General features: G+C 44.4%; 1 long non-coding RNA gene across 1 annotated transcript; it reads right to left on the reverse strand.

Annotated features, from left to right (window-relative positions):
* Nucleotides 1-3448: 3448 nt before the first annotated feature.
* LOC142861939 (uncharacterized) lies at nt 3449-9079 on the reverse strand. The gene is made up of 3 exons (XR_012913052.1): nt 8899-9079; nt 8486-8564; nt 3449-3644 (listed from the first exon to the last, which is right to left on the reverse strand). It is a non-coding gene; the product is annotated as an uncharacterized LOC142861939 (long non-coding RNA).
* Between the last annotated feature and the right edge of the window lie 3767 nt (nt 9080-12846).

Consider the following 12846-nt stretch of genomic DNA (forward strand, 5'->3'; position numbering starts at 1 on the left):
ATCTCTCTCCTAATCACTAAATTCATATTTTCAGTGCCTATTTGCTATCTCCACTGGGAAGTCTAGCAGACACCTCAAATTTAAAATACTCAAACTAAACTATTAAGAATTTCGGGCGCGGTGGCTCACGCCTGCAATCCTAGCACTCTGGGAGAGGCCGAGGCAGGAGGATTGCTCGAGGTCAGGAGTTCGAAACCAGCCTGAGCAAGAGCGAGACCCCGTCTCTACTATAAATACAAAGAAATTAATTGGCCAACTAATATATATAGAAAAAAATTAGCCGGGCATGGTGGCGCATGCCTGTAGTCCCAGCTACTCGGGAGGCTGAGGCAGGAGGATTGCTTGAGCCCAGGAGCTTGAGGTTGCTGTGAGCTAGGCTGACGCCATGGCACTCACTCTAGCCTGGGCAACAGAGTGAGACTCTGTCTCAAAAAAAAAAAAAAAAAAAAGAATTTCTTGTGCTTGAACCAGTCTTCCCCACATCAACTGATGGAAATGCAATCCTTTCAGTAGCCAAAAAAGCTTCACATCATCCTTTCTTGCACACCACATATACAGTGTATCAGGATAAATTGTGGGTGTACCTTCAAAGCCAATCACTTCTTACTCTTTTTACCACCTCTTTTGCCCCCACGTGGGTTTAAGTGACCATACATTCCCACCTCAGCTACGGCAATGGCCTCCTACCTGATCCCCCTCCTTCCTCCTTTGCCCCCTGCCATCTATTGTCAACAGCAGTCCAGTGATCCTTCAGAAAAGTCATGCCATGCCACTGCTCTGCTCAAAACGTTCCCCCGGCTCTCTGTTTTACTCACTGTCCTCACAGTGACCTACAGAGCCCTGCTTAATCCGCTTCACACGCGTCCCCGTTGTATCTCTGACCTCACTTCTGATCACTGTCACCTGGACTCACTCGGCTCCAGCCACACTCAGCTCCCTGGCGCTCCTGGGACAAGCCGGGCGTGCCCTCGCCCCAGGGCCTTAGCCCTGCCACCCCCTCTTCCGGAATGTTCTTCCCCAGATGTCAGCATGACCCGCTCCCTCATCTCCTTCAGTTGCCGCCTTCTCTGTGGTGTCTACCCCAATCGCCCTACTTAAATTATGACCCACGATGAAATCTCAATCCACATATTTGGCTTTATTTTTATCTATTTTTTGTTTCCATAGCTCTTATTCCCTTTTAACATCGTATACAACTTACTTGTTAGGTTTGATGCTTATCCTCCCCCACCCCCCACCCCAAGATTGCTAGTTACATGAGGGCAGGGATTTATGTCTGTTTTGTTTACTGACAATCCCAAGTGCCCAGGACAGTGCCTGGCACACAAATGAGGCACCTAGTAAATGTTTGTTGAATGAAGGAATGAGTGGCTGGATAATGGAGATAAATGAAGATGGGAATCTAAAGATTCAGAAAGGAGCGAAGACCTCAGACAATGGAATAATGGGGCTTCCCCTCAGCCCATCTTCATTATCACATAATATCTGTAAATATTTATTGTAAATACCGACCAATGTCTGTTAAGGTATATGTTTATGGATTAATAGTTTTAGTTCAAGCTATCCTCTCTCAGAACAATGAGGGTGTCTATTGATATAAGAAAACTCAATTTTAAAAATAAGTACATTTATAAACTGGGAAATGGGGAGGGAAGGATATCCATAATCCTCTTCCATAAAAAGAGGGATTCTTTGCTTTAAGAACCCCCTCCGATAAAAGGAGGCATCTCTGCTTTTTAAACATGAAATTTCCCCCAGGCCTTTAGAATTGAGTTGTTTTATAAATATTTTATTTACATGTACTGCTTTTTAAGAAATACAATTAAGATTAAGGGAAGGAAGGACAGACAGCTATACAGCAGCTGGATTTCTCACTAAGTCCAGAGAGCAGCATCTATGAGCCAGCCCAGCATGGCCATGATTCAAGTTTGGAGCAAGTAGATGGAGCTTCTTATAGGGAAACATCAGTCCTCCTGGGAGAAGGAGCTGGATTAGCAAGTTGAGAGCCAGGTTTGCAATCTCCACTAACCAAACACACTGCACATTTATGATGCTTTTATGCCTCATGAGCCCTACCAGTTCTTATAACATAGAATTAAGAAGTTCCTTAGAAAAAGGCGTATTTGAGGATAACTGTTCCTGGGAAAAGGTCATTTAACGTGAATCCACTTAACTGGGAAGCAATATTTTATAGCAAATAATGGAGGTAAGGGAGAGTGTGGATTGAGGCTTTATCTTAAACAGAACTGAAAATTATAACACTAAATGTATTTTTTTTTTTTTTTTGAGACAGAGCCTCACTCTGTTGCCCGGGCTAGAGTGCCATGGCATCAGCCTAGCTCACAGCAACCTCAAACTCCTAGGCTCAAGCGATCCTCCTGCCTCAGCCTCCAGAGTAGCTGGGACTACTACAGGCATGCACCACCATGCCCGGCTAATTTTTTCCATATATTTTTAGTTGTCTGACTATTTTTTTCTATTTTTAGTAGAGACAGGGTCTCACTCTTGCTCAGGTTGGTTTCGAACTCCTGACCTTGAGCCATTTGCTCGCCTTGGCCTGCCCAGAGTGCTAGGATTACAGGCGTGAGCCACCGTGCCCAGCCAACACTAAATGTATTTTATATACAACTACATTTTGATTATAATACAACTATGGACTAATTCTTAGAACAGGAACATGAATCAAGACTTGTTTGGGGTATGCTTTTCTCTGAAAAAAAAATTATAACATAACAAAATATGGAATCCGTCACTTCTCATTTGACCTTCACAGCAAAACATCAAAGAAGGTAAATTTTGCAAAATAGTCAAGGACTTCGCTTTCCCTGGGACCTCTTTAACCCTCTGAATTGCCAACTATCCTCCTTTTAAGACTCTGTTGTGTCATCGTCTTTGTTAATTTTCTCTTCTTCAGTTGTAAACAGACAAACTCTGCCAGAACCTTCCTTTTTGAAGGCATTCTAAAAATTATTACATCGGTGCTCCACCGTCACTTTCATTATCTTAGTGAAATCCTACATTTTTGCAAGATTGACACTTCACAACTGGTTGGCATAAAAATAACAATAAAAACGTCTGACATTAAAGAGCAGATGCCAGTGTTAAGCCAAAGGGAGGTGTAAGTGGGGACTAGATTTATAAGGTTCTGGGGTTTTTTTCTTTTTTTTTTCTTTTGGCATATTATGGGGGTACAAATTTTAAGGTTTCAATAAATGCCCTTTCCCCCCTCCCCCCACAAGTCTGAGTCTCCATCATGACCATGCCCCAGATGGTGCACATCTCACTCATTATGTATGTATATACCCGCCCCCCTCTCCCCTCCCACCTGCCCAATACCCTATTACTGTAGTTCCTATGTGACCACTTAGGTGCTGCTCAGTTAATACCAGTTTGCTGGTGAGTATATGTGGTGCTTGTTTTTCCATTCTTGAGATACTTCACTTAGTAGTATGGGGAAGGTTCTGTTTTTAATGAACATTTCACCTTGAGATGACCTTTGCTTCCCAATTTGTAATTATGGGTTCCCAAGCGCTCAAAAACAGGAGTTAGCATTGCAGGTTCTGGGTGAAAGGATTCCATGGGGCAAAGGGTGATGATGGGCCCAGCACCCGGGAAGGTGGGCAGCTGTAACCTATGAATGCTGCCTGAAAGACAAAAAAAAAAAAAAAAAAAAGATAAAGTATCCAAGTAGCTTTGTAGCTACTGCCATCTACTGGATTTAAGCTTCATTTCCTATTTTATCGTTGTTGACATTATAACTTAGTCTAGTGGGCAATACATACATCATTGTATGCAATCTATGACTTGGATATGTTAGCTACCGATCTAACGAGCTTTGTAAAATCACACAAGACTTAAACTCCCTTTCTCCTGCTGGAGATCCGTTGGGAGGTCCTGGATTTGTGTCTGGTTTGGTCTGGACTGGGAGGAGTCTGACTCTACGAATCCTTAAGGCATGCGTGGTGATTGGGACATTCGGTCTTGGAATAAGGCTTGTTTTTTCATATCTCACTCTGCACATGTTCTTTACACTGCTGACCCACTCTCTGGATTCTCTTCACTCACTCAGCAAAATGTTCTCCTTCAAAATTAAGTCCAAATATTCCCTCTAGAAAGCTGTTCTCAACTCCCCCCACCCTCCCCCCCACACACAAGTTATTCTCATTTTCTTTCTGTGCTTTTAGATCAAGTTTTACTCAGTTCTGTTATAACTTTTACCACATGCAATTTAATTATCTCATAGTCCATTTCTGCACCCCCAGACTCAAGATTTTAGGGTGCAGCTGTCATGATGACATCTTATTAACATATGTTCCACTACCTAGCACATTAAAATACTCATTAAACGTTTATTAATATTAAATGAAGGAAAAAATACCACGGTCATGCCAAATGGCCCTTGGTTTCACCAACGTTACATCAACTTTCTGAACTCAGTGCTTTAAATGAGGTAAAACTTACATAACACAAGATTTACCATTTTAATTGTTTGAAAATGTACAAGTCAATGGCAGTTGATACACTACCAATACGCAGCCATCACCATTACATAATTCCAGAACATTTCATCACCCCCTCAGAAAAACTCCGTGCCTATTAAGCAGCTGATCTCCATTCTTCCCAACCCCCAGCCCCTGAAAACCACTAGTCTACTTTCTGTCTCTATGGATTTGCCTATTCTGGACATTTCATATTAATGTGAGCATATAATATGTGGTCTTTTGTGAATGGCTTCTTTTACTTGGCATAATGTTTTCCAGGTTTATCCGTGTCGTAGTATGGATTAGTGTTTTAGTGCTTTTTGCAGTCTCATCAACAAAGTATGAGGGTTCTAATTTCTCCACACCCTTGCCTACATTTGTTTTTCTTTTTTTTTATTTATAGCCATCCTAGTGGATGTGATGTGGTATCTCATTGTGGTGTGTTTTTTTTTTTTTTTTTGAGACAGAGTCTCACTTTGTTGCCCAGGCTAGAGTGAGTGCTGTGGCGTCAGCCTAGCTCACAGCAACCTCAAACTCCTGGGCTCAGGCGATCCTCCTGCCTCAGCCTCCCGAGCAGCTGGGACTACAGGCATGCGCCACCATGCCTGGCTAAATTTTTTTTCTATATATATTAGTTGGCCAATTAATTTCTTTCTATTTATAGTAGAGATGGGGTCTCGCTCTTGCTCAGGTTGGTCTCGAACTCCTGAGCTCAAATGATCCACCCTCCTTAGCCTCCCAGAGAGCTAGGATTACAGGAGTGAGCCACCGCGCCCGGCCTCATTGTGGTTTTGATTTGTATTTCTTTAATAACTAATGGTCTTTTCATGTGCTTATTGTCCATTTGTTATCTTCTTAGGAGAAATATATATTAGGTTGTTTGTCTTTTGTTGTTCAGTTGTAATAGTTCTTTCTTTATTCTGGATACTATACCCTTTTCAGGTCCTATGATTTGCAAATATTTTCTCCCATTCTATGAGTTGTCTTCTCACTTTCTAGATTTCAATTTTGACAAAGTTCAATTCTCCTATTTTTTCTTTGGTTGATTGTGTTTTTGGTACCATATTTAAGAAATATTGCCTAATCCAAGGTCAGGAAGATTTATATCTATGTTTCCTTCTAAAAGTTTCATAGTTTTACTTCTTATATTTAGGTCTTTGATGTATTTTCAGTGGATTTTTGTACATGGTGTGGAGTAGGGGTCCAGTTTCATTCTTTTGCATGTGGCTATCCAGTTTCCCCAGCACCATTTGTTAAAAATACTATTTTCCCACTAAATGGTCATGACACCCTTGTCAAAAATCAATTGATCATAGATGAATGGTTTATTTGTGGACTCCCAATTCTATTCCATCCAGCTATATATCTATCCCTATGCCAGTACCACACATTTTGATTACTATAGTTTGTAGTAACTTTTGAAATCTGTCCAATCTGTCCAACCTATAAGATTCAAAGAAGTCTAAATGAGAAGCAAATACTGTGTATTGTGTACTTGTAAGTTTACTTTGCCTTCAATATGACCCACAGTCAGTGCTTTAATAAATTCTCCTCGCTCATATATGCTTTGTGTAAGTGGATTATGTTTGTGAAATAAAAAGAGACCTGAGTTTCACTATCTGGGGTGATTTATGCAAGCAAGAGGCCAAAAGCAAACGGGACCATGAAAATATATATAGTCCAGGAATTTGCTGGCTTTTGAGTAGAGATTTAATTTCTACAGGCTTTGCAATTAAAGATTCAAAGAGCCATTTTACCCAGATCACATAAACCGTGGAGGCTCCAACAGACATTAGGAGTATGAAAGATGTCGGGAGACAGAGCCCAGTTCTTCATCCTTCCCTATATTCATACCCTTTGCCACATGACTTTGCAGTTCCTTTCACTCCTTGATTTGGCTGTATGATTTGCTTTGGCTGATAGACCAAAGCAGAGGTCACAGTATGCTGGCTGCAAGTCTTACGTGCCCTTATGGAATTTTGTTTGCTTTCTTGAACCACTACCACAGCCAAAGAGAAACATTCCTGGGTTATCCTGCTATGCCAGGAGAAGGGTAAGAGACCATGAAGCCAAACTGAAGTACCCCAGATGAGCTCAGTCTAGATCAGCCAATCCCCAGACACACGAGAAGGCCCAGCCAAGATCAGCCAACTTACGAATCTATGAGAACAAGTTATTTTTGATAAGCTACCAAATTTTCAAGTGGTTTGTTCTACAATAACATTGTGGAAAGAGCCAACTGATACAGACACATATAAGGAGGGATATTCACTCCAAATTGGGTATTTTGTTAGTGTTTTCAAAGAATCAGCGTTAAGTGTTTTGATCTTTATGTCATTCATTTGTTTCCGTTTAATTTTTTTCTGCTCTTAGTGTTTATTTCATTTTTATTCTTTGTATTGTCCATATTTTTTCTAGCTTCTTGAATTGAATGCTTAGCTTACTTATGTTTCATATTTTTTTTTATTCTCTAGTAAATACATGTAAGTCTACATGTTCACTGTAAGTACCACTTTGGCTGCACCCCACAAGTTTCATTATGTGTCACTTTCAGACTTGGCCCTTAAAACCCTCTGATGAGTGATCCCCCATAGTTTTTGCCCCTCTGCCTACTCAATGGAGAAGATCTAGGGGAGCAACAGGTCTACAAGATGAAAGAATCTTGGGTCCTGCAGTCACTGTGTGGAGACTAGCTGCTTAGGAAAGTTCCCTAACCAGGACACATGCATTGGACTTTTGTGTGAGCCAAAGATATACTTTTATTGTTTTTATTGTATTTTTATTGTGTTTTCTGAGATAAACCACTGAAAGTTGGGGGTTATTATAGCATTTTGCCTACCTAACTAATATGGGATAAACTTATTCAGTCTTTGTATGAAAATATTTTCATTTTACCCTCACACTTTAACTAGATGTTAGAGTTCCAGTTTTACAGTTCACTATCTAAGGTGATTTATACAAGCAAGAGGTCAAAAGGAAATGGGTCCATGAAAATATATATAGTCCAGGAATTTGCTGGCTTTTGAGTAGGGATTTAATTTCTACAGGCTTTGCAATTAAAGATTCAAAGCCATTTTACCCAGATCACACTGGGTAAAAGTGTGATCACACTGGGTTTTCTTCCACTCTTCTACCCAGATCACACTGGGTTTTCTTCCACTCTTGGTAGACATAATTCCATGTCTTCTGTGTCAGTCTCATGAGATGCGAGGGTCTGAACAAAATCTGCCATCCTGTCCCTGGAGCTTCCCAGACACTGGCAAGTGACTGCAACTTTCATCTTTAGCCCCTGTCCTATAGGCATGATCTAATTTGTTTAGGAGTGACAGGCAGATGGCCAAGTTATTTCTTGCACACCTATTTTTTTGCAGAAAAATAAGAGAATTTGGAAAATGGAATAGATTAGTTCCTAACAGCTAGTGGCTTAATTTTTTGATTCAGAGACCACCAGAGTAAATTCTGGATTTTAAATTTTGATTTAAGAAATGGAAGATTACAATATGTTTCTCAACTGGGAGAGGGAACATAAGAGAGCCACAAGGGTGGGATTGCTAAGTGGGAATGTGCGTGGTTTGAAGAAAAACAACTGTTCATTTGAGAACCACTAATATTTACAGAAAGAGTGATGGTATAATCAAGAGATTGTGGATTGTGTTTCCAGCTCTGCCACTTACTCCCCTAACTAAGTCACTTGGTCTCAATAAAATAGGAGGGCTGCACTTGATGGTCACTCAGATTACAATTGAGTCTAAAAATTTTCGAATGTTCTACCAAAAATGTTCTGAACAGCAAGGGCAGGTCAGATTGATCTAGATAAGGAAACTCTTTTATCCTTTAAATAGAAAAAAAATATTTCAGAAAAGAAAATAATATTTGATTTGGGCCTTGAGATTCACAAATTAAATAATATAGAATTTTGTTGGTTGAATAAAATTGGTGAACTGGATCAGTTTTTTTGTTTTTTTTTTTTGTTTTAGAGACAGGGTCTCACTCTATCACCATACCATATACCACGGTGTTTTTGAGATTCTTGCCAACAGCTTCATAAATTCTACTTAGGATGTTGTTTTCTCTTCCTGATCTCTGTGTGGGCAGAAAAAAAGATAGCAGTGCTTAAGTAATAAGTGATGATGCTCATCTTTTACTTTTTCTTATGTTCATTTCTATAGTTTCTACCGCAATTATGTTTCTTTACTGAGGATGGCTAAAAATGTACCTGCAGCTAGAGCTTGTAAATGCAAGATAAATGCTTGATTAGCTGCAATTACGGGTTCCTGAAAATAAATACCAGGTGACAGTTCGCACTACTCATCAAAGAGCATTAACAGAGGTGATAGGGGGCATACTTTTTTCCTTTTTTAAAAAACGACCAAATGAAGAAAAGTCATTAATAATGCTACCACTTAGAGATAACAACCTTTAGTAGATTGCATCGTTAATAATGTCTCCCAATCCTTTTTCTTGGTAGGTTCTGGCATTTCTCTCGGAGCCTTTCTTCCACACAGAGGTCTGAGGGCTCAGGCTCCAAGCCACAGCAGTAGCGATCCAAGTGACCCATCCATCGCGGACCTGCGGAGACAACCAGCCTATCAGGGAGTGTGGCCTGGCACCTGCCCCCACCACGCCCCACATTTAGGCCACGTGACCTACCACTCCTCGTATGACACACCAGGCTCTAAGAGCTGGTCAGCTCTGCCTCCGGCCTCCAGCCAGCAACGGGGCCTCTGCTCGGCCCCTCTGGCCAGCTCTGCACGCCAGGAGCCGTCTGCCAGACCTCGGGCCAGCATGGATTCCGCCCGTGCCACTGCCTACCCTGCACTGCTGCTCCTGATCGCTGGCCTGGCGCTGACAGGCCACACAGTGCTGGCCATCCGTCCCTCTACCCAGGGAGCCCTGCACAGGGCTCCACTTTTCTCCTTTCAGCAGTAAATAATACATCAGGGAGCCCTGCCTTTTTCCGAGGTGCGAGTCCTTTCATGAGCCACAGGAGGCTGCCTTGGGTGCCCCAGGGAATTCTCCCCTCTCCCTGCCCCACATTGCAAGAAATTTGCGGAGAGTAGCACGAGTGCGGGGACAGAAATGAAAGCCGCCTCCGCCCCATGCAACTTTCCGGGCACGACTCCAGCCCCGTGAGGTCGCCCAGGCTCCGCGAGTCCACGGCGGGTGCGCGCTGCTCGAGGCCACCTGTCCGGTGGCCGCCCCAACCGCCAGCCGCTCGCGCGCGCCCCCCGCCCCTCCCCCACCCCGGCAGTTCCTACCTGTCCTCCCCGGCGGCGGCCGGCTCCCCGGCGGGCGCGCTCAGCGGGCTCCCAGACTCATCCCGCCGCCCCACCCCAGCCGCCCCCGGCGCCCGCCGCGGCGCACCGGTTCCTGAGGATGCGCTGCTTGGGCGGGGCTCCCGGGCTGGAGGTCCACACGGTCCCTGCCGCCGAGCCGCCCCGCGCCGACTCCCAAAGGAGCGATGGTCGCCCTGATGCTCCGCAGGTGGGGAACGCCCGCGGGATCTGCGGGGATCTGCGAGCCTCTGGGGTCTACCGGGACCTTTGCAGACTTTTCAAAGTCCCTGCCACACGTCCCGGCCCAGCCTCCCCATTTCCCCGAAAGTGCGGGAGGGGGAGCTCCTTTCGTAATAAAAGCCCTGGCCAGCCGCAGCGGTCTGGAGCTGGGGTCCAGGTGATAGGAACAAAAGGGCCCAGCCCTGCCCGCCCGCCTGCCGGGTGATGCGCCCAGGCTGGGCGGCGAGGGGCGCCAGGCAGGGCCTGGTCGCGGGGCCCATCCTGCCTCTCAGGTGGGGGGGTGCTCAGGAGTACGCTGCCACCCTGCGGTCCCGCTGAGGGTCGCCCAAACTGCCAAACTCCCCTTCGAAGCCTCAGAAAGACAGGTGTTTTTTACTGACACCTCTTCACTTTGTTTGGGCTCAGTTCCCAAGGGCAGTTTGGAAAGAAAATCAGTTGACCCCTTAAGGTCACTAACAATGAAGAGTTTTTCTCCTTAATAAGGAATCACTGTTGAGGTCCCTTGGAGCAAGAGGCTGATTCCCACCTCTGCTCTGGATGCACAGACAGCGCCTTCTTGTCGCCTGGGTCACCCACTGCTGACAGTGGCACAGTGGACCTGAGAGCCTGCAGGCTCCTTGTTGGGGACTGCTGGGCTTGGAGTCTACAGCCCTGGAACCTGGGCTGGCCCCACTGATAACACTTCCATGACCTTCAAGGAGCCCCTGGGCCTGTTTGAGACTTGTGTCCCTCAGTAGCCCAATGTTTGGACCTCAGGATTCTTAAGAGCCTGTAGGCAATGGATGGACATGGGGGCAGAGTCAGCAGTAGGGTGCCCTGAGAGGATGGGGGGACCAGGCTGAAAACTTAACCCTCCAAGATTGAAAGTAAGGGGAGTCACCATTAGATAAACAGAGACTGGCATCTTCCCAGCAGTCACCTGCCCAGAATGGCTTCAGGTTGTCACTGATGGCAGTGCTCCTAAAGAGAGCCAGGATCCAGAGGGCACCCTGACACTGTGCGTGTGGGGAAAGTATTCGGTCCTTAATGTTCTGGTGCTTTCTCTACATTATTGCATTCAATCATCACAAACAACGCTAACAGGAAAAATTGATTATCATTTTACAAATGAGGAAATGGAGGATTGGGGAGTTAAAGTGACTTTCCCGAGGCCAGATGGCCAAAAGGCTTCAGCAAAGCCCTGTCTGTCTGCTAGAGCAGGAGGGGGAGGGCAGACATGGAGACAGCAGGCCCGGGAGGCAGGATGCGGTGTGCAGACTGCCCCACCTCTGTGCGTGCAGAGCAGGGAAAGGACAGGGATGTGAGCCCTGGATGAGGAGCGAGGCAAGAGGGAGGGGGAAGAACACACTAGCCAGAGTTTTATTTAGATGTTTAGGGAACCAAGGTGCTCTTTTGAGTCTCCTTTTCTGATTTCGACCCCCATAAGGGGTACATTTTATGTCGTGACCTTTTACATAAACACATTATATAAGTATAATGGAAAAGAACATTTCATAAAACATCACTCCATGTGATGCACTCTGATATTTTCTATTCTATTCCATTTTAATCATTTTTAATGGCAGTCTCAAATCACTAACTGTATTTCACTAATATTCACTAATGAGTGCAGTTTGCAAAACTAGACAGTGCCACAGAGATACTTTTTTAGATTAATGCTTTCCAAAGGGTTTTTTTGTTGTTGTTTTTTTTGTATTCTGCAGAATATATATGTTATACCTTATAAAAACTTAAATGGCAGGGGTTCTGTGGGTCAAGTTTGGAGAACACAGCACAGTTAAACAGATTGGGGGAGGGGCAGTAGGACTTATCAGAGCCTTCGATGCTAATGTGCACTGAGATTTTGTGAGACAGGAAGAGAGCGCGCAGTGTTTCCCAGGCTGACTGGATGCAGCCCTGCGGACTCACGGAACATTCGTGGGAAAAGCTGCTGCAGGATGTGTCCTGGTCAGGTGAGATGTCACACAAGAACACACAGTCTGAGTTCAACGTGTTGTCATAGGTAAGAACATAAAAGAAAAGAAAAAGAGAAGGGAGAGTCAAACCCTACATTCTGAAGCCAGACTCCCAAGCTCAGCATCATTTTGTTCACCTGATACTCTGCTCAGGTTGGATGCCCAGATGGTGAGTGTAGGAATTCCATTTGTGAATGAACAACTGCCGCTTGGCTTATACGCCAGATAGAATGTGAGCAGTCAGTACTACAGGAATGGCCACAGCTGGGGACGCAGGTAAAACTGAGCTCTGGTCCTATCGAGCTGAGGACGCACCCTGGACATACAATGACTCCACCAAGGGAGGACCTACCCTTCACAGAATGCTGCCTAGAAAAATCTACTTCCCTTTATTTACTAACTTCTAGTTGACACTGATTCCTTTCAGCTCTGAAGTCATAATTCAGACGACTGGTCCATATTATCTTAGATGTGACAATTTTCTTCCTTGATAACATCCTTCTCCATAGAGCCACACTGTGACTCTGTGACCCAACATATCTACAGTGCTCATAGCCTGGTCATGCCTTTCTTTCTTTCTTTCTTTCTTTCTTTCTTTCTTTCTTTCTTTCTTTCTTTCTTTCTTTCTTTCTTTCTTAAGTCAGAGTCTCACTCCGTTGCCTGGGCTAGAGTGTCATGGCGTCAACCTAGCTCACAGCAACCTCAAGCTCCTGGGCTCAAGCCATCCTCCTGCCTCAGTCTCCCAAGTAGTTGGGACTACAGGTATGCGCCACCATGCCTGGCTAATTTTTTTCTATATATTTTTAGTTGTCCAGCTGATTTCTTTCTATTTTTAGTAGAGATGGGGTCTCACTCAGGCTGGTTTCGAACTCTTGACCTTGAGCCATCTGCCTG

This window comes from Microcebus murinus, chromosome 1 (genome assembly GCF_040939455.1).
Source record: "Microcebus murinus isolate Inina chromosome 1, M.murinus_Inina_mat1.0, whole genome shotgun sequence".
NCBI lineage: Eukaryota > Metazoa > Chordata > Mammalia > Primates > Cheirogaleidae > Microcebus > Microcebus murinus.